The 20,882-nt window shown below is 46.5% G+C and overlaps 2 long non-coding RNA genes across 2 annotated transcripts; one reads left to right on the top strand and one right to left on the bottom strand.

Annotated features, from left to right (window-relative positions):
• Nucleotides 1-723: 723 nt before the first annotated feature.
• On the bottom strand, nucleotides 724-9,732 carry LOC106822319 (uncharacterized). The gene is made up of 3 exons (XR_011498524.1): nucleotides 9,207-9,732; nucleotides 6,696-6,823; nucleotides 724-1,178 (listed from the first exon to the last, which is right to left on the bottom strand). It is a non-coding gene; the product is annotated as an uncharacterized lncRNA (long non-coding RNA).
• Nucleotides 8,574-18,885, top strand: LOC139042166 (uncharacterized). The gene is made up of 3 exons (XR_011498522.1): nucleotides 8,574-8,788; nucleotides 9,684-9,961; nucleotides 15,824-18,885. It is a non-coding gene; the product is annotated as an uncharacterized lncRNA (long non-coding RNA).
• Nucleotides 18,886-20,882: the final 1,997 nt, after the last annotated feature.

Here is a 20,882-nt window from a genome sequence, read left to right as displayed (position 1 = left end):
GAAGAGGGAAGTGGATGCACAAAGACAGTAAGGAATGTATCAGAATGGGTGTACTCAGAGAACGCCTAGAGGGCTTCATGGGTTAGGAGATGGCAGTGGGGAAGTAGACATAGCAAGATAAGGAACAACCTAGAATAGAGGTTAGAAAACCACAGCCCTTGGGCTGCCTGCTTCTGTAAATAAAATTTTGTTGGAACACAGCCACGTTAATTCTTTTGCAATTGTCTGTTGTCTGCATTTCTGCTACAAACATGGAGTTGAATAGTTGCAACAAAGACCATACACCTTGCAAAGCTGAAAATATTTGCTCTCAGGCCCTTTACAAAAAAAAGTTTCCTGACCCCTGTCTTACAATCTCAAGTTGAGAAGCACGTGATTTATTCTTTTGGGCTGAGGAGATAGAGAAGAATTTTTACTACAGTCAGTTTTAGGAATTTTTATGAATGTTAATATCTGATTTTGCCCATAGGAGGACTAGTAGGAGGCAGGCAGGCTGGAAAGAGAAGATTCAGGAGTGGAGGGAGATGATGCTGGAGGCCCAGTCAGGTCAGGGTCCACGGCAGGGCTTTGAGTAGAGAGGGAACTGACATGTTGTGATGTGGTGTCTGGGACAGAGCACACCCGGCCTCTGGGTGAAATGTCACTAAGGCCTTTCTGTTCAAGGGAGAATGAAACAGGATGAACCAAACCCTCACAGTGCACCAGGATTTTGCTGGGTTTTTTCCATATGTACTGTATTTAATCCTCACTGCAACTCTGTGAACCCCATTTCACAAAGCAGGAAACCAAGACATGGAAGAGTAAGGTGGCTTGCCTGATGTCCTACTCTTAATAAATAAAAGAGCATGGATTTGACCCCATGTCTCTCTTATTTTGAAGCCTATTATAGTTCTGGTATAGCAGGAAACTCACATACAATAGTTTATAAAACCATTGTCTATGGGGATATGAAGTCTCCAAGAATCAGTCTTTGAGCCCCTTTTCCTGTAGAGGATATGGAGTCTCCATCTGAGACTGATGATCCCATGCGTCCTTCACAGTGTCCTGCAGGTGCTATCTTGAGTATTCATCCAGTGAAAGCTAAGGAAAGCATAATGCAGCTCCTGCTCCATCTCCAAGGTGGGGGCTGTCCCTCCAGAGCTCGTGGGGTCAGTGGGACTGTCTCACTTGGACTCCAGCTGGTGACCCAGTGTGGAAAGCAAAGAAGAGGGTCAGAGCAGAGCATTGGTGGTGAGACAGTGAGAAGGCAAAAGGGATCCATGATGTGAATTTGACTCTAACACATTTATTCTTTCTTTCATTCTCTTATCAAACATTAGGTCCCGTTATTCAGTCATCCAACAAATATAACACTTATTGGTTGCTTTCCAATTGTTATGAACACTCATACAGAACTATATGGAAAACGCATTTACTGTACAGAGAAAGGAGCTAAGTGTCAGAGAGGTTAGGTACTTCCCAAGGTCACACAGCTACTGATCATGGTCTCTCTGAGGTGCCAGGCACTGAATACATAGGAAGGTGTTTATGAAAAATCTATCTTTCCTCCTGTGTGTTTCTCCTTTACTCTCACACTACTATCACGCTGACAACACTTTTTAGACCAGATGTGTGGGGTTTTTTCCCATGCAAAGCAATTCCCTGGGACACCAGCTGGGTGTCCTACAATTGAAATCAACTCTGACACTATCTGCTTGGAGATAGCCTCACATACCACAACTTAAGGACTCAGTCCCACAAGACTGCCACCAACACACGCATCAGATGCCAATCTCAAGTCCAGATTGTCACCTGTGCATCTGACCAACCGACTATAAGCTAGCTGTTCCCATAGCCACCTCCTTTGGCTCAATTAATTTGCTAGAGAGGCTCAGATAATTCAGGAAAACTGTTTACATACTGTGTAATAGCTTATTATAAAAGGATATTAAAATGGACACAGATGAACACAGTTGGAAGACTTGCATAAGGCAATGTAGGTGGGAAGAGGACTGGAACTTCCATGCCTTCTCTGGGAGCACCACTGTCCTAGCACCTCCACGTGTTCATCAACTTGGAAGAATCCCGAACCCCATACTTTTGAGATTTTTATAGAGGCTTCCTCACATAGGTGTGATGAATTATTAACCACACTTACAGCCCCTCTCCAGTCTCTGGAGAGTGGAGTCAGGGGTGAAAATCCCCATCCAGGATCCCACCAAGAGTTAGCTCATTAAAACAAAAGACAGTGCTCTCACCCTGGAAGTTCCAAGGGATTTAAGAGCACCACCATTTTCTGCTGCAGACCCATTTCTCAGCTCTAGATTTACTGAAACATTTCTCAGAAGAGTCTTTCCCCTTCCTCTCCTCCCATTCTCTCTTGAACTCACTCCAATCAAGACATCTGCCTCTACCAGGCTACCAGATCTTCTTTTGTCAAGATCAGCTGTGACTCCACTTAGAGAAATGTAAACGATTATTTTTCAGACACTATGTTACTGGAATTATTAGCATTTGAAACAAATGAGCACTCTCTCCTCTTTGAAGCTCCACCTTCCCTTGGCCACCAGGACCCAACCCTAAACTCTCTCAGTCATTTATTCTTCCTCAGCGATCTTCTTGCTGTTTCCACCGTATCTCCCTGATCAATGCTGGAGGGTCCCAGGGCTCTGTCAGTAGACCCCTTCTCTTCTTTCTGATTTTATCCACTATCAGACCTTGATGTGGAGGATTTTCAAACCTTCATGTCTCCCACCTGAAGCTCTAACCTGAGCTCCAAACTTTTGCCAAGTACTTGTCATTTTCACTTGAGCTTCTCAGACCTACCTCAAACGTCAGGTAACCCAAGCAATGTTTGATCTCCTCTTGAAAATATGCTCCTTCTGCTAAGTTGGAAATTTCAGGATATGGCAAGTCAATTCTTTAAGTTGCTCAAGGCAACAAAATTTGAGTCATCTTCAGTGTCTATGGACATTTACGGACATCTATGGCATCTATGGTTATCTGTGGACATTTATTGACATCTGTGGTGTTACCTTTCATGTCTATGGACATCTATGACATCGTGAGCATCTATGACACCTACAGAGTCATCTTTGACACCTACGGACATCGACTACATCCACAGCACCATCTATAACATCTATGAATAGCTATGACATCTTTGAACACTTATGACATCTATGGATTCGTCTTTGACACAAATGGACATGTGTGACACCTATGGACATCTATGGAGTCATCTTGACGTCTATGACATCTATGAGATAGAGGCAGTGAGCTCTCTCTCTTTGATCATAGTCCACGTGTACTGTCACTCCATTAAGAAATCCTGTTGGCTCCACCATCAAAATATATTCAGAACCCTACTTCTTCACACCAGATTCAACATTGTTTCCCTGGACTAAGTCTCTTATAGACCGAATTGTGCCCCCTTAGATTCATATGTTGAAGCTCTAACATATGCACTTGTGACTGTATTTGAAGATAGGGACTTTAAAGAGGTAGTTAAATTTAACTGAGTGCACTAGTGTAAGGCCCAAAATAACTTTTATCTTCATAAGAAGAAGAGACATTAGGGGTGTGCGTACAGAGAAAAGACCACGTGAGGACATAGCAAGAAGGTGGTCATCTGTAAGACAAGGAGAGAGTTTTCAGGAGAAACTAACCCTGCTGGCACCTTGCTCTTGGACTCCCAGGCTTAACAACTGAGAAAAAATAAGTCTGTGGTTTAAGCAATCCAGTCCATGGAATCTTGTTATGGCAACCCCAGAAAAGTAATACAGTCTGCATCATCTCTTGTCTAGACTTTTTGAGACCTTATCTAGTCTCCTTTCTTCTACCCCATCTTGCTACAGGATTTCTCAATGCAGCGGACACTGTGATTTCATTAAAATGAGTGTTAGTTCATGTCTCAGAAATAATAAGGATAGATAGATATAGATATAGATATAGATATCTATCTTCCCCCGGTTCCTATTGTAACTCTTGGTTGTTGACCCTGGTTCCTGATACAGAAATCATGAATCCCTTGGAATTTCCTGGGTCATAGGAGTATCTTTTGTTCTAACGAGGCAATTCTGGATGGCTCCTGGGTGGGGATGGCTGGTCACCAGAAACACCAAGCCATGAGTAAAAGCTTGGAAATTTCAGCCCTATCAACGATTCTCCAAAAAAAGAGAGAGAGATTGGAAATGGAGTTAATTCTCTATCACGTCTACATGATGATGCCTCCATAAAAATGCCACAGTTTGAGGTTCACGGAGCTTCCAGGTTGGTGAACACGTGGAGGTGCTGAGAGAGCAGCGCTCCCAGAGAAGGCATGAATACTCCTTGCCCCTTCTCACATAACACACCCTATGCATCTCACATCTGGCTGTTCATCTGAATCCATTCTCATATCCTTTTGTAATAAGCTGGTACACAGAAAGTAAACTGTTTTTCTGAGATCTCTGAGCCACTCTAGCAAACTAATTGAACCCGAGAAGGGTGTCCTGGGAACCTCCAATTTATAGCCAGTTGGTCAGAAGAACAGGTGACAACCTGGACTTGTGATTGGTGGCTGAAGTGGGGGCAGGGGGTGAGGGGCAATCTCATGGGACTGAGCTCTTAACCTGTGGAATCTGTTGCTAATTGAGATTGTGTCAGAATTGAGTTATATTGTGTGATGCTTAGCTGAGGTCAGAGAGACTTGCCTGGTATGGGAAAAACCCTACCACATTGGTGGTCAGAACAGAACTGAAGTGTTCTGTGTGAATATGAAAGGAGACACACACAGAAGTTGTCGCCCTTCTCAAATTACATAAGTAATGATGGTGAACTGAAGAACCTGTGATATTTGCAGCCTCCATGCTTCTCCATCCTCATTCCCTCCTCACCATTCCCCACACCCCACCCCCACATAACTCTGCTTTAGGAACACTGTCTCACTTGCTGTTTCTCCAACACATCAGGGATGCCCCAGCCTCAGAGCCCTAGTACTTTCTGCTCCATCTGTTTAGAGCCCTCAGTGATCCTCTCTCAGGGCTCACACCAGCTCCTTTACCTCCTGCAGGTGTTTTCTCAGAGACTCCAGCCCAAGGACTATCCCTTCCCATTCTCCCATTTCATTTCCCTTCAGAACACTTATTTCCTGTACATTTTCACTACTTGTTTATTCATTATTTTCATACTCCTCCCCAATAGACGTAAGTCCTTAACATCAGGGACATTTTATATTTGTAAAAAATGTACTCACAAAAGTACGGGTATTATCCAAGCCCTTGGAATAATTGAGAAGCAAGAGATAGTTGCTGAAGGAGTAGATTAATGTATGGGTGATGGCTGACCATGTGCTCAAAACCCTCACAGCAATGTCCACAGTAGTCAGAGTTTTAAATAAGCAAATAAGGTCAGAGCTCAAAGGATGACCAGGAGTAGGACAGGTTGATTTAGGCAAGTGAGGAGGAGGGAACAGTCGAGCAATGATTCTGAGATGCAGAAAGGTTGCTCTGCTTGAGGTGAGTGAGCAGGCCCGTGTGGGAAGAGTGAATTATTGAAGGTGACTCTGGTTTTTCAGCCCCAAATGCCAGATGAAGTTGTTTGAACTCTTGTGTTTTGGCAGTGTGGAGAAGCGGTGCATTTCATTATGGAGGTAATTCCAATGCGCTGGAGAGGAGAGACAAGAGGGCTTCGGCAGGATAAGGACTAAGAGGGGAGCTATGCTCGAAGGGAGGGGTTGTATTAAGCTGTATTAAGAAGCACAGACAGGCTTTGCAGTATATGGAAGCAGGAAGAGGTGACGGAGGACTGGGGTGGGACAAAGCCAGGTCTCTGGTTGGGAGCCAGGGACAAGAGTGCCACCAGTGATATGAGGGGTCCCGCAGGAAAAGTATGTTTGGAGGTGTATTAGCCACGTGTTCCTGATGTTCTGACATCTGGGGCCTTTGAATCTTGGAACTGCCCCTTCCAGCGCAAGTAAGTTGGTAGAGATAGTAAAGGATTTGCCTGCAAGCTTGCCTTTCATATCGCAAACCAACCAGTTCAAAGCTCACCCTCCAACCACTTCCTTTCTCAAGCTCTTACACTCCAGCCTATCCTTCTGCCCTAATCTCCCAGGGCCGGGTACCAGACAACTCGAGGCAGCACCTCGACCCCAGAGCCTGCCAAAATTATTCCAACTAGCCAGTCGTCAATGTCCTTACCCTGCCTAACCTTGCCTTTCCCACCGAATCCTTAGTAAAGGGTCCTGATCGCATTTTCTCCTTGATATCTCTGCCTCCTGACCAACCCTGCTGCTTCCTCGCATGCCCTGTGTGGTGTAGCATTTCTCCCTCCTCTTAGGAATTGTGAGTAACAACTGTCTCCCGATCTATGGCCTCACGTATGTGACTACAGTCATACATTGCTTAATGACGGGGGCACGTTCTGAGAAATAGTCTGTTAAGTGATTTTATCATTGTGTGAACATCCTAGAGTGTACTTACACAAATCTAGATGGTATAGCCTACTACACGCCTAGGCTGTATGGTACTCATCTTATGAGACCACCGTTGCATATGTGGTCTGTTATTGACTGAAATTTTATGTGGCACATGACGGTAAAAAATCCCCTACATTTTCAAACAAACAGGAAGGTGATGAGCTTATTTCTGGACATGCCTAATGGAGCATGACTTTGGGTCACCCCGGGGAGATGTGGTGGGCAGACTGCATGTCAGGATGCCCACATCACTCACCAACAAAGCTGGCCAGATTGCAGGATTAATGTCATTCCTGTCAACTGCTTTCCTGGCTGCTTTCTTCCTGCAGGTCTTCACTCTGATGGGAGACACCAGAGTCTTTGTCACAGGTCACTCTTCTGAGGCTGGAGTGAGGGACTAAGGTAGGTCAAGGGTGGAGTGAGCCCAGGAGCCTTCATAACAAGACTTTGTAACAAGGTCCCCTCCTGTGTTCCTGCACTCTGAAACCAGGGCTGGGAACACACTCATGCCTGGCTCAGGGGCTACCAGCTGAATTCTCACCATCACCATAGTCCCCACCCTTGCTCTTGGCCCTCACAACATCTCCAAGTTCCTCTTCTCCAGCTTTCGGCCCACACCCAACCAAGCTCACATGAGGAAGATGAGACAGAGGCAGAGAGTGAACGGTGCAGTGACACCAGCTCCCCCAAGGGCCCCCTGAATCTCTCTTGCCCTGGTCCCCGGTCCCCTTAAGACAAGAGAGTCTTAGGGGAGAGAATTTCAAATTTTGATGAACAGACTTGTGTCCCCTTCTTCTCCAGCACTTAGAGAGGGTCTTCCGTCCTCTCCCATCCAAGGTTTAGTCCCTAGCTTCTCCCCCCATCATAGGAACTCAGCCTTTTCCAGAAAGACAAGGTCCATGTGACATCTCCTATGCAGCATCTACCCCTCAGTCCATCTCTTCTAGGACCCAGGTTCTTCTCCATCCAGTGTCTCTCTGCAACAGCCCCCAGACCTGGCTGCAACAAGACCATGAGGCTCTTGATCCCATAGGCATTCCAGAGAGATGGACACACGCACACACCCAGAGCACTAAGGAATGCTGAAATGCTTTGTCCCTCCTTCCTTCTGGGAAGGGTGTCTGAATCTCTTCTCCTGTCCTCCACAGACCCTGTCTTTCAGGATCAAAGGTGGTCTTTCATACCTCTAGAAGGACGTGGAAGCTAGGAGTCCTCAGAGCTTCAGGTCAGACCCAGACAGCTCTGCTGGCCCTGCCTGGCCTTGTCTCCTGGGAAACCAAGATCCAGGGTGAGGGATGTGTCTCTGGGCATCACATGTCAACAGTTTGATAGGCACTGCAGAGAAAGCCCCAGCAGGACTCACTATCCAGTGAGGGGACCAGATGCCGTTACCCATAGGAATAGAGCAGTCGGGGGAGCTGGGCTCCAGAGAGAGGTGAGGGTGATGGTGGGAGATTTACAGCCCAAAGAGATATTTCGGGCAATAAAACTAATCTGTATGATGCTATAATGATGGATACACGTCATTTGTCCAAACCCGTAGGCTGCACGACCTGAGTGAAACCTAGTGTCAACTGTGGACTTTGGGTGATAAATGACGTGTCCATGTAGATTCATGGGTTGTAACAAATGTACCCTCTGGTGGGGGATTTTGATGGTCGGGGAGGGGATGCTGTGCAATATGTTGGAAAGTACAGCCTATATAGGGGAAATCTCTCAACTTGTGCTCACTTTTACTGTGAACCTAAAACTTCTCTAAATAATGAAAAACTCCCCCAAGGCCTTCGGTGACTGGATGAAGATAAAGAGCACATTTAAGAAGGGCAGGGATGAGGTTGTGGGTCATGCTGGCAAGACGGGAATTAGAGAATGTTGAAGAAGGAGATCTGACAGGGGCTTCTCCTGTCCAACCCCAGCCCCGCCATCTGGGCTCTGAAACTCCAGGTCTCACCGGACCTGGCAGAGACCCCACCCCAGTCAACACCCCATGGGAGGGGGCTCCCTCCTACGTGTGCCATCTCCTACGTCAACACCATTTTCTGGGTTCTCTAGAGCACCTATGATCAGAAGGGTGTATTTCCCCCCTCAGAGGGAGGGTGGGGTGAGATAAATGTAGGCATTCCCCCAGCCCCTGGGAGCCAGAGAAGTGGCAGAGGAACAGGGCTTGTATACTTCTAGGTCCCCTACTCAGCCAGGCATCTAGAAAAACAGAACCAAGCGTCCCCAGCCTGGCCATCCTGACTCTTGCCCCCGCAGAGACCCAGGCGACCTGGCCCAGCACTCAAGATTCTGTTGAGCTGGATGGTCCTTTCCACAGTCACACCAGCTGCAGGGAAATTCACCTGACAGGTGAGGTTGGTTCCATGGTCCTGGGGCCGTGGGGTGAGGGTGAGAACAGATGGGAGATGGGTCTTTGGAACCAGGGTGGTGAGGGCAGCCAATGTCCAGGAGTAGATGGGGGGCATGCCCCCCTCACGGGCCCAGAGCACAGAGCAGGTCAGGTTCCTGGGGCGGCCAGACTCCAGGGTCCCAGGGATGAGGATGTGGGGCATCTGGGTCATGGCTGGTGAGGGGATGGGGAGATCCAGGCATCTGGAGGGAGGTTCTGAGGTGCAGCAGTGAGATCCCTCAGGCTTTGGTCCAGCTCCTCCCTCTGAGCCATGACACATTGTACCCCCAGCCACTCTCAGACGAGGAATCCCATTTCAGCCCTGCCCCGTGACCCCATGACCTTCCCCTGTGGCATTTCCTGGAGCCCAATCCTTACCTGTCGCATGCGCAGAGAGGTGGCTAGATTTGTAATTTCTCTCCACCCAAAAAAGTATCTTCTGTTGTCACTCTTTGTGGCATCTCTGATGTCCAGGGAGCCGTTGTAGTCCTGGGGTCCCTGAGCAGGTGGAATCGGCCCTGGGTCTCCTCCCACACTTTACGAACTGGGTCGTTTGTGGCCGCTCGGGCATCCTGGCATGGATTTGGCCCCTCTGGAACCAGTAGCCATGAGCTGGGGCAGAGTCAGTCCGATAGTACCAGGGATAGGAGAAGGTGCAGGGCACAGAGACGCACATGCCCTCCTGCAGAGTCACAGTTTCCTGCACTTCCAACCAGTGTCTGTCATACTGAGCCAGGGACCCTGCCAGGAAATGAGGGTCAGCCACAGCCCCTGCTGCACCCAGCCCCTCTCTAACAGCAGGGGCAGCAGCAGCATCTCTGAGATGGAGGGTTCTGTGCTTTTGGCTTGTGTCAGAAAAGAGACGGGGAAGATGAGCGGGAGCTGGCCCTGCTGGGGGACCTACAGGAAGGTGCGGAGGAGCATGTGAGCTATGCCATTCACAAAAGAGGAACCACAGGCCTGAGCTCATCCACCCTCTGCACGGAGTGGGGAGACTCTCCAGGGCCCAGAGACCCCCGAGAAGAGGGCAGTAAACAAGGAGCAGACCCCGTGTCCTCTCCCCATCTTGGGGCTTCCATCCAGCACTGGAGCCTGGACCAGGACCTCTGAGGACATCTGAGCAGTGGGAGATGGTGAGTCTCTAAGGGCCTCCCATGTGGGGTGCTTCTTTGAGCCCTGCTGTCTACACCAGGGAGCTGGTAGCTCCTGCTTGACCCTGGAGGGTCACAGCCTCATCAAGAACCCAAGTGGCCTGTCCTGCCAGGTGTAGGATTCTTTAAAGTCTGTGTGAGCATCCAGGACAGAAGGAAAGAAAGGGATTCTAGGTGACGTGAGGCATCAGCCAAGCATTCATTCATTCATTCATTCATTCATTCATTCCCCAAACGTTTATTGAGCATCTCTGTGTTGAGGAGGCTGGAGACAAGAGGGGAGCTGACCCAGCTTGTCCACACCCATGGTATGCTCCCCACCCAGTGGAGTCGTTTCCTCCCCAGACACTCAGCTGTTAGCCTTTAGAGCTCGGTCACTGGTGAGTTTGCTGTGGATCCTGGCAGTATGTGGGGTGTTTTCCAAAATATGAATATGGGCTTTAGATTTTTTTTTCACTTCTAGTATGCTGATTCACGAAATTATAACAGCATCTCCAAAATAAAAATCATGTAGCATTTTCCTGTAAAACAAAAGATAGGACACATGTTCTAGGAGCCAGGGCAGAGGAAACTTCTTTCTCCTGAATGGTATTGTTCAGTGTTGTGTGGACTAGGGTGAAATTTTTTAGGTCCTCATCATACAGATTAGCATTTCCTGTCATGTAAAACATCTTTTTAAAGTTACATGTGGCTCACAAGGTGTAATATTTCCAGGAAACTTGAGTGGAAACTACAGCTATAATTAAGATTTTAGGTTCAGCTCATGAGGTTTTGCCTTTCACTCTGTGTCATATTCTTCTGGGACGTCCTTGACACCTGTGACATAAATGCATTTGCCACCAGCAGTTTGTAAAATCTTTCAGATACAGGACTGTCTAGATAACTGTTCCTTCAACCTTAATAACAGAGAGAGATTTTGTACTCTCATTTGATCTATGAGGCAGTGAGTTTCTAATAAGTATAATAATACTAGTTCTAGATTATTAAGAAATGTAAGAGTGTGGCACATAACCCCAATACAGTTGATTCCACAGTCAAGAAATGTATACTGTGTTCATGGACTGGAAAGTTCAATGAGTTCTTATTGTTTTCCTTTAATGAACTTTATAATTCAAGTCAAATAAAAAGTTCCCACTTGAAAGTTACATCTATGAATTTTGACAAAGGTACATCCCAGTTACGACTCCACAATCAGGAGACAAGACAGAACGTTTCCACTACTCAAAAGGTTTTCCCAGACCTATTTACAGCTCATCACTCCCACTTCCAGCTCAGGTAGCAATTGACATACTCTCCACCTCAGTGAATTAGTTTTGTCTATTTCAGAATTCCCTAGAAATGGACTCATGGTGTCTAGATTCTCTCACTCAGCATACCATTTTGAAACGGATCAAGTCGTATGTATCTGTAGTTCATAATCTCTGATTACTGAGTAGTATTCCATTATGTGGGTGTACTGTAATCTTTTATTTAATCACCTGTTGAAAGACATTTGAGATTTTTGATAATAAATATTGAGGCATAGTTCTTTTTATGGACATATTTTCATCCTCCTGAGTGCATGCAAGTGGAATTGTTAGATCCAAGAGTAACCACATGTTTAACTTTAGGAGGAATTCCCAAATTGTTGTCCAGAATGGTTTTAACCTTTACTCCTGACTCTAATGTGCCAGAATTCCAGCAGTTTCACATGTTTTAACACTTGGTATTGTCAGTTTTGTAAACTTTAATAATTCTATTGGGAGAGTAGCGATATGTAATTGTGGGTTTTGATTTTTAATTTATTTCAAGTTTAGGCACAGTGAGGTTCACTTTTTATATACAGTTCTGTGCGGCTTGACAGAGGTATTTCACTATGTACCCACAACCACGAAAGATCCTGAAGACAGCCGTTAGCCAAGACGTTCTCTCGTGCTGTCTCTGGGGAGCCAAATCCTCCCTCTACCCATAACCCTAGAAGAAACGCTGTTTCTGTTCTCCATCCCTCTTGTTTTGCTGTTTACAGAATGTTGTAGAAATGGAATCAGCAAAATGTAGTCTGGCTTCATTCACCTTTAGCAATGCATTTGACAGTTGTCCAGGTTATTGAGTGTGTGTATCAATAATTTGTTCCTTTTAATTGCTGGCTGATACTCCATTGTTTCAATGTGCCCCATTTTGTATACACTTGCCAGCTGAAGAACATTTGGGTTGTTTCCAGGTTTGGGGCAACTATGAATGAAATTCTATAAATATTCACCTGCAGATTTTGTGGGAATATACATTCTTATTTCTCCAGGGTAAATACCTGGGTGTCAGATTGCCCAATATTATGATAACCGTAGGTTTAACTTTATATGAAATTGCAATCTGTTCTCCAAAGTGTCTGTACCCTGGTGCTCCCACCAGTAGCGCGTGTGAGTTCTGGCTGTTCCACATCCTCATTAGCATTTGCTATTGTCAGAATTTCATTTTCTTTTTCTTTTTATTTAGTTTTCTAGTTATCCTAATAGGTGTGTTTCTCATCCTGGTTTTAGTCTGTAATTTCCTAATGACAAGTGATGCTGAGATGTTTTCAAGTGCTCATTTGTCGTCTGTTTTTCTTCTTTGGTGAAGTGGATGATTAAATCTTTGGCTGTTTTTGTTATTATTATGGTTAAAGATACATAACAAAACTACCATTTTAACCCTTCTTAAGTGTTCAGGTCAGCGGCATTAAGTAAGTTCACATTGCTATGCAACAAACATCACCATCCATTTCCAGAACTTTTCAAATCTTCCCAAGCTGAAACTGCACCCATTAAATGAATAACTCTCCATTTCCCCTGCCCCAGACCCTGGCCGCCACCATTCTGTTTGCTGTGCGTCTATGAATTTTCCTACTCTAGATACTTCGTTAATTGGTATCTACAGTATTTGTCCTTTAGTGACTGGCTTACTTCACTAAGCACAATGTCTTCAATCCACACTGAGGCATGTGTCAGAATTTCCTTCTTCTTTAAGGCTGAGTAATGTTTCATTGTCTGTGTTTTCGTTACTTCGTTAATCCATTCCTCTGTCGATGGACCCCTGGGTTGTTTCCACATGTTCATTATTGTGTCATGAGCAAGCATGTACCTACATCTATTCGAGTTGCTGCTTTTGATTCTTTGGTTACACACCCACAAGTGAAATTATTGGATATTATGGTAATTCTATTTTTAATTTTTTGAGGAGTTGCCATTCTGTTTTCCATAGCAGATGCCCCATTTTGCAATCTCAAAAGCAAAGCACAGGAGTTCCATTTCTCTGCATCCTCACCAACACTGCTTATTTCTCCTTTGGGTTTTTCATTTTAAATATCAACTCTAATGAGTGTGAAGGGGTTCCTCACTGTGTGGTCATGGTTTGCATTTCTCTAATATTACTAATGTTGATTTTCTTTTCATGTGTTTGTTGGGCATTTATATATTTAGAAAAATGTCTACTAAAATCCCTGGCCAATTCTTATATACAGGTACTTGTTTTTATGTTGATAAGTGGTTGGTTTTTAAAATATATATATATAAAACCGGTCTCTCTTATTTTTGTTTGTTTACTAATTTTTTTTGCTAGTCCTTAATGTATCCTAGATGCAAATCATCCATCAGATACATATTTGCAGATATATTCTCCAAGTCTGTAAATTTTCGTCTTTTTATAGTGGCATTAAACACTTTTACCAGGGGTTACCCATGTGTCAGGAGAAGGAAGAGCAGAGCAAAGAAGATTAAGGGGAGAAAGTCTGGAGGCCAGATGGGGGCATTCAAGGGTAAAAGGTCACATGGGAAGAGCAACCACCCAAAGATACCCAGGTCATAATCCCTGGACCCTGTAATTGTTCCCTTATAAGGGAGAATGGTCTTTGCAGATGTGATTAAGGTAAGGATCTTGACCGGTGGAGGTGATCCTAGATTACCTGGGTTGGTCCCTAAATCTAGTCGCAAGTGTCCTTCTGAGAGAGAAGCAGAGGGCTATGTTCTACACACAGAGGAGGAAGAGCAAGGTGACCCCACAGACAGAGTGATATGGCCTCTAAGCCTCTAGGGGAGTGCAAACTACCAACGACTTGGTTTCAGCCCAGCATAACTGGTTTTGCATGATGGGGTTCAGGACACGTTACCCCAAGATGTGGCACCTTTGCATATTGACTATTTCAAGCTGGAGGAATTTGAGAAACATCATGTACAGGAAGGACTTTCTGACCTTCTCTTGAAGCGGGTCATAAACTCTCATTAAGGTGCCCTCCTGTACCCGGAGGAAAGGAGCATCTTATCTCCTAAGATCAAGGGACGCAGAGAGGAATCTGGAGGAACAGGCCTTGCTAAGTTTCTCCCGGTTTACTGCACTGAGCCCACACTCTTTGTCCTATCACATCTCTGCACAATTTGACTTTGTATCAAATGAAATACCCAGGTTTAAGTATTTTTTCTCATCTCCATTTCCTTAGGAAGCCTCCTGTGCCACATTTGACGTACGTTAAATATATTTGTATGCATTTCTCTTGCCAATAGGTCTGGTGTTACAGGGATCCAATCAATAACTTAGAAGGCCAGAGGGAAAATATTAATTTTCCCCTCCGTGGACTTTTGGCCTCCAAAGCAGTGAAAGAATATTTTTTTTAGATGCTGAATGTGTGGTCATTTGTGACAGTGGCCCAAAGAAGCTAATAGAGGTGGGAAATCAGGCAGATGATGTCTCCAGGGAGAACACAGAGAATAATGGAGAAAAGCCCTCCTTCGCTGACCCCTTCCTCTGCTCCTCTTTCAGCCATATTCCTCAAGGTGCTGTCTGTACCACTCTTCGCATCTCCCCTCATTCAATTCTCTCCTGGACTTTCTCCAACCAAGTCTGCATCCCTTTCCTGCCTCTCCATTAAAACCACTATGTTAGGATCACTAAAGACAAGTGTGTTTCCTTGTGCCTTTCTCTTCTCCGAGTGCATTAGCCCCTTTTTGCCTCATGTGTTGTCATCACTTACATGGTTCTACATCCTCACATCTCCAGCCTGGACACCACTCCTGATCTCCAGACATTCATATCCAACTGTCTCGTTGACGTCCTCAGTTGGATGTCAAGTGGCTTCTCAGAATAAACATCCCCCTTCCAAACCCTACTCTCTGACGTCCTCCATGAAACACAGCCCCATCCTTCCAGTTGCTCAGGGGGAGCATTTGGGCATCATCCTTGCTCCTCTCCCTCCCTCACTCCTCACATCCATTAGAAAACACTATTAGTTCCACCTTCATAATACATCTAAACATAAACCCTCACTCTCCACCCCACCTCCTTGGTCAAGTCACCGTCACTTCCTGCCTGGAGAATTCAGCAGTCCCTTCCCAATCTCTGTGTTGCTGCTGTGGACCCACTCTGACCATTTCTGAACAGAGCTCCATGGGGATCCCGTGAAAATGAAAGTTCAATCACATCCTCCATGGCTTCTAGATTCTTGCGTTTCCTGCAGGGCCTCACACGCTCTGCAGCAGCACGTGGTCTGCTCCATCCTCCCAGCTTCTCCCCTCCCTGTGCCTCCCTTTTCTGTCAATCTTCTTCCTCCTGTTTCCCCAACACACTAGGCGTGCTTCTAACTCTGACTATTCCACTCACCGTCCTCTCTTTGTTGTTTTCCTGGGATAATTTACTCTCAGGCAAACACAGAACCTGTGTTCTTACCATCATAAGTCTTTGCTCTACCATCACACCTCACATTCTCAGATGTAGAAAATTGTCCCCAAGATGTCACGTGCTCCTTTCCCTGCATGATTTTTCTCCAAACACATATTATGATCCAACATGTTCTGATATTATTTGTTATTTACTAATTTTGATTTCTGTCATTGTCTCCAGAATGACAGCTTCTTGATGACACAGATCTTGGTTGCTGCGTTTCCCGATAAACCCCTGGAAACTACAATAATATTAGCACATAGTAGGGCTTCAGTAATATTCACTCAAGAGTCTATAAATAAATGACTGAATGTCACTCTACCCGGAAACATACAAGAATCACGCTCACACTTTCTGGGGACTTTTACGACTGAGCCTGAGGGATGAGCATGACTTGGAGAGGTAGGAATGGGGAAAGAAGGGCATTTCAGGAGAAGGAACTGCACATGCAAAGTCTCAGAGTCCCAGAGGCCTGGGCCTGGCTGGAGGTGGAGACGTTGACAGATGCAGGGAGAGGGAGGAATTTGTGGGAGAGTCCGGCAGAGAAGAGACCACACCAGGCCTTCAAATCCAGCCTGTGGTATTTTCAGCTCAGTCTCTGGCCATGGAGAGAACATGTGGCCGTTCATACTGTGCAGGACGTGGACGATGATGGTCTCTGGAAACACAGTCTGGAGGTCCATATTGAGGAGAGAGATAGAGGCAAGAGGTGGGGTGGGTTCTGAGACCCAGGGATGAGGCCCCAGGAATAACCAGGTCAGGATGAGCAGGAGCCGGGCAGCAAGATGAGACATGTCAGAGGATGGATGGACAAAACTTATCAATGGGTGCATTGGGGGGAAAGGATGGATGTAAAATGGAGAACCACACTTCAGTTCTGGCCTCAGAGATTGGGGCTGTGGTGTCATCAGTGTGAGAGGGAACCCCAGGTAGAAATAGGTTTGGGCAGGAAGGTGGTAGCTCAGTTTTGGCCATGTTGAGTGGAGGAATCCCAGAGGCCATCCTGGGGGAGGTGTGCAGTGAGATGTTAGGTTGTGAGACACCCACATCACTGACCAGAATGATTAACCTAGGGTTGTGTTTGCATCCTCCACGTCCCCTGTGGGCCTCATCACCTTCCTCCTGCAGGACCTCATTCTGAGAGAAGAGACCAGGGTCTTTCAGTCTGGTGGGATTGTGAGCAGAGTCACCCCCCCATGCCATTCCATGTACAGGGGCTGGAGGGGTGACTGAGGTGGGAGAGGGCAGGTGTGGCCCCACAGACTGTCTTGAGCATACAGGTACCTCCCATCCTGGACGTCTGGTGGGTGGGCATGACGGCTGCCTGTGTGGATCCCCACCCCCACCCCATGTCAGCCTCTTGTCTGCCCCACCGCTGACCCATTTGGGCCCCTCCTGCATTGACTTTTGGACTCAGCCACATTCCCCTAGTGCTCCCCACACCTCCCCCTCCCCCTGGAACAATGCTCACATGAGGAAGATGAGGCAGAGGAGGAAGAGCAGGGTCTTCACAGTCGCTTCCCTGATGGCCTCCAGCATCACCTCTGCCACGGGCCCTGATCTCCCTGCAGGAAAGTAGGATGAGGATGGATCCACCTGCTTCACCACAATCCTGTGTCCTTCTGCTCCCAGCAGGATCTGGACGTTGCTTCTCCAGGCCCTCCTCCATCACTGGATGTGGGACCACCTCTTCTTGGCCTCACTCCACTCCATACTCTGACTTTCCAGTAGTTGGACAGAAAAAAACTTGTATGAACTGGATTTCATCAAAAGGACAAAGTTTTGTTTGTCAGTTGACACTATCAACAAAGTGAAAAGCCAGCCCGTTTAATGAGAGAAAATATTTTCAAATCATAGATCTGATAAGGGTGTAGTATCCAGCATACGTAAAGAGTTTTTACAACTCAACAACAAAAAGACAAACAACTCAGTTAAATAAGGTGCAAAGGATTTGAAAAAAAAATCCTCCAAAGAAGGTATACAAATGGGCAGGAAGTCCATGGAAAAATCAACATCGTTAGTCATTACATAAACGCAAATCAAAACCACAAGGAAATACGCCTTCACACCCACTTAATGTTAGTCCCGTGGAGTTGATTCTGGCTCCTAGTGACCCTGTGTGCAGCAGAGTGAACCCTGCTTGGTCTCTTTGCGCTGTCCTCTCGTCTTCTGCGCCATATCAGACAGTGCTCCGTTGCTGGTCAAAAGGTTTTCATGACCAAGTTTTTCAGAGGTGGGTGGCTGGGTCCTTCTTCCTCATCTGTCTTAGACTGGAAGCTCCACTAAAACCTGCCCACCATGGGTGACCCCTGCTGGTATTTGAAATACCGGTGGCCTAGCTTTCAGCATCACAGTAACACGCAGCCACCACAGTGTGACAACCACAGATGAGTGGTGTGGTTCCGTGGCTGGGGAACCGATCCAGGCCATGGCTATGAGAGCACCGAATCTTAACTACCAGACCACCAGGGCCAGCTCTTCACATTTACTACGTGGCTGTAATTTAAAAAATAAAGAAAGAAAATAATATTGGCAAGAATATGGAGAAATTGGGACCCTCGAACATTGCTAGTGGGAATGTAAAATGGAGCAGCCACTGTGGAAATCAATCTGGCATTTCCTAAAAAGTTTAAACATTTGGACTACTATTTGTCCTAGAAATTCCACTCCTGGGTAGGCATATGCCCCAGAAAACTGAAAATATATGTTTGAACAAAAGTATGAATACCAATGTTCATAGCAGCATTATTCACAGTAGCCAAAATGTAGAAACAACATGAATGCCCATCAACTGATCAATAGGTAAACAAAATGTGGTACATCCATACAATGGAATATTATTCAGACAAAAAAGAAAGAATTAGTGATACTTGCTACATAGATCAAACTTGAAAATGTTTTTTCTAGTGAAAGAAGCCAGACAGAAAAGGCCACATTTTGCACAATTCCACTTATATGAAATGTCCACAATAGGCAAATCCACGGAGAGAAAAAGCAGATTAGGAGTTTCCAGGGGCTGGGGGAGGGGAGTATGGAGAGTGACTGCTTCCTGGGCACAGCGTTTCTCTTTGGGGTGATGAAAACGTTAGATGGATGGAATTAGATAGTGGTGATCATTGGGCAGCACTGTGAATGTACTATAAACCACCTACTGTTCACCTGCAAATGACTCGAATTGTGAATTTTACTTTATGTGAAGTTTTCCTCAATAAGAATAAAGTGCAAATAAATTTTTAAAAGCTATCTGGAAACACCAATTTTCACCTGCTACTGGCAAAAATCAAAGGTTTCACCCCACACAGGGTTGCTGAAAATATATACTTTCATCCTTCGATACCGGGAATGTGAACCTTTCTGCCCTCAGTGGAGAAAAACAAGGCCATATTTCTCAAGATAGGAAGAACATCAAATCCAGCTCTTTTGCTTTTAGGAACTTATCCCGCAGTCATAAATACGTACACACATGTGAAAGGACACACAAGATTACTGATTGCAGCTTTTTTATTGGTAGAATAACTTAATGCCAGGAATTTTGTATTAGCAGAAGGTGTGTACAGAATCAGAATCCATCCAGGCCATGGAATCCTGCACAGTCACGGACGCATGACGACTTCTGTACCACTGATGTCAAATGACCCCTAAGATCCTTTAGGTGAACAAATCAAGGCTCAGAGCAGCCTATGGACACTGGTCACTTCCCAGGAGGAGACTGGGCATCTGAAGACAGACTCTGCTGTGCATTTTGAAATTTTGGCCAGGTGAATATATTACCTGTTCAAAAATATGTAAATTGCAAAGTATTAGGGAAAAGCCAAAAGACAAAGTTGGAGGAGTCTTCAGGAGACGGGTGCTAAATGGCCTTGAGGGGAGGGCTCTGCTGTGAATGTCGCCCTGTTCTCCATGTGGAGCTGACAGGAGTGGAGAAGTCTGAGGGGAGTGAGGAGTCAACAGGGACAGCTGCTCACAGAGGCCACGGAGGCTGAGGATGGGAGGGACCTCTGGGCTCACCAACAAGAGAGTCACTGAGGTGAGTCCAACATGAGGCAGGGACCCGGTCTTTCCCAGAGCTGGAAGAGGCCCTGCTCCCTACAGCCGTGGATGGGGCTCCTTCCTACCTGTGCCATCCGCTAGACAGACACCCACTTCTGGGTTCTATGGAGCACCTAGGATGAGAAGAGGGGATTCCTCTTTCGGTGGGGAGAGTGGGGTGAGATAAGCCTAGGAATTTCCTCACCCCGAAGACACAGAAATGCAGGAGAGACGGGGTTTCTGTCCTTCTACATCCCCTACTCAGCTAGGCCCCCAAGACAAAAGCACCAAGCATCCTCATCCTGGCCCTCCTGCCCCCCCAACACCTTCAGGGACCCAGGTGTCCTGGCACAGCACTCACAGGTGATGTTGAGCTGGGTAGTTCTCTCCATCATCACACCAGCCATGGGAAACTTCACCTGACAGGTGAGGTTAATGCCATGGTCCTGGGGCCATGGGGTGAGGGTGAGCACCGAGGAGAATTGGGTCCTGGGGCCCATAGAAGTGAGGGCAGCTGATGTCCAGGAGAAGATGGGGGGTGTGCCCCACACACAGACCCAGGGCACAGAGCAGGTCAGGTTCCTGGGGTGGCTGGACTCCAGGTCTCCAGGATGAGGATGTCAGGTGTGTGGGTCAGGGCTGGTGTGAAGAAGGGGAGACACAGGGATCAGGAGGGAGGGTCTGAGGTACAGCCTGAGAGAAACCTTAGGCTTTTGTCCAGATCCTCCCTGTAAACACTGACAAGCTGTACCCACAACCCATCCCAGGACAAGGGTCTTATCTCAGTTCTTCTGTCAAGCCCCCACGACCTTTCCCTCTGGCCTCTCCTGGAGCCCACTCCTTACTCATCACACGCACAGAACTGGTTACGTTTGTAATTCCATTTTGTACTTCCTCTCTCCATCTAAGAAAAGTATTTCCCATCGTCCCTCCTCCTGGCATCTCTGATGTCCAGGAAGCAGTTGTAGGTCCAGGGGTCCCCAAGGAGGTGGAATCGGCCCTGGGTCTCCTCCTGCACTTCACGACCTGGGATGTTTGTGGCCACAGCAGCTTCCTAGTTTGTATTGGCCCCTTCCTGGAATGAATAGCCATGAGCTGGGGTAGAGTCAGTCCAGCCATCCCGGGGGTAGGAGAAGGAGCAGGATACCCGCACACACAGACCCTCCTGCTCAGTCGCCAACCCCTGCACTTGCAGCGTGTAATCCTTGTA

This window comes from Equus asinus, chromosome 26 (assembly GCF_041296235.1).
Source record: "Equus asinus isolate D_3611 breed Donkey chromosome 26, EquAss-T2T_v2, whole genome shotgun sequence".
Taxonomy (NCBI): Eukaryota; Metazoa; Chordata; class Mammalia; order Perissodactyla; family Equidae; genus Equus; species Equus asinus.
This window is presented reverse-complemented; position numbering and strand designations above follow the sequence as displayed.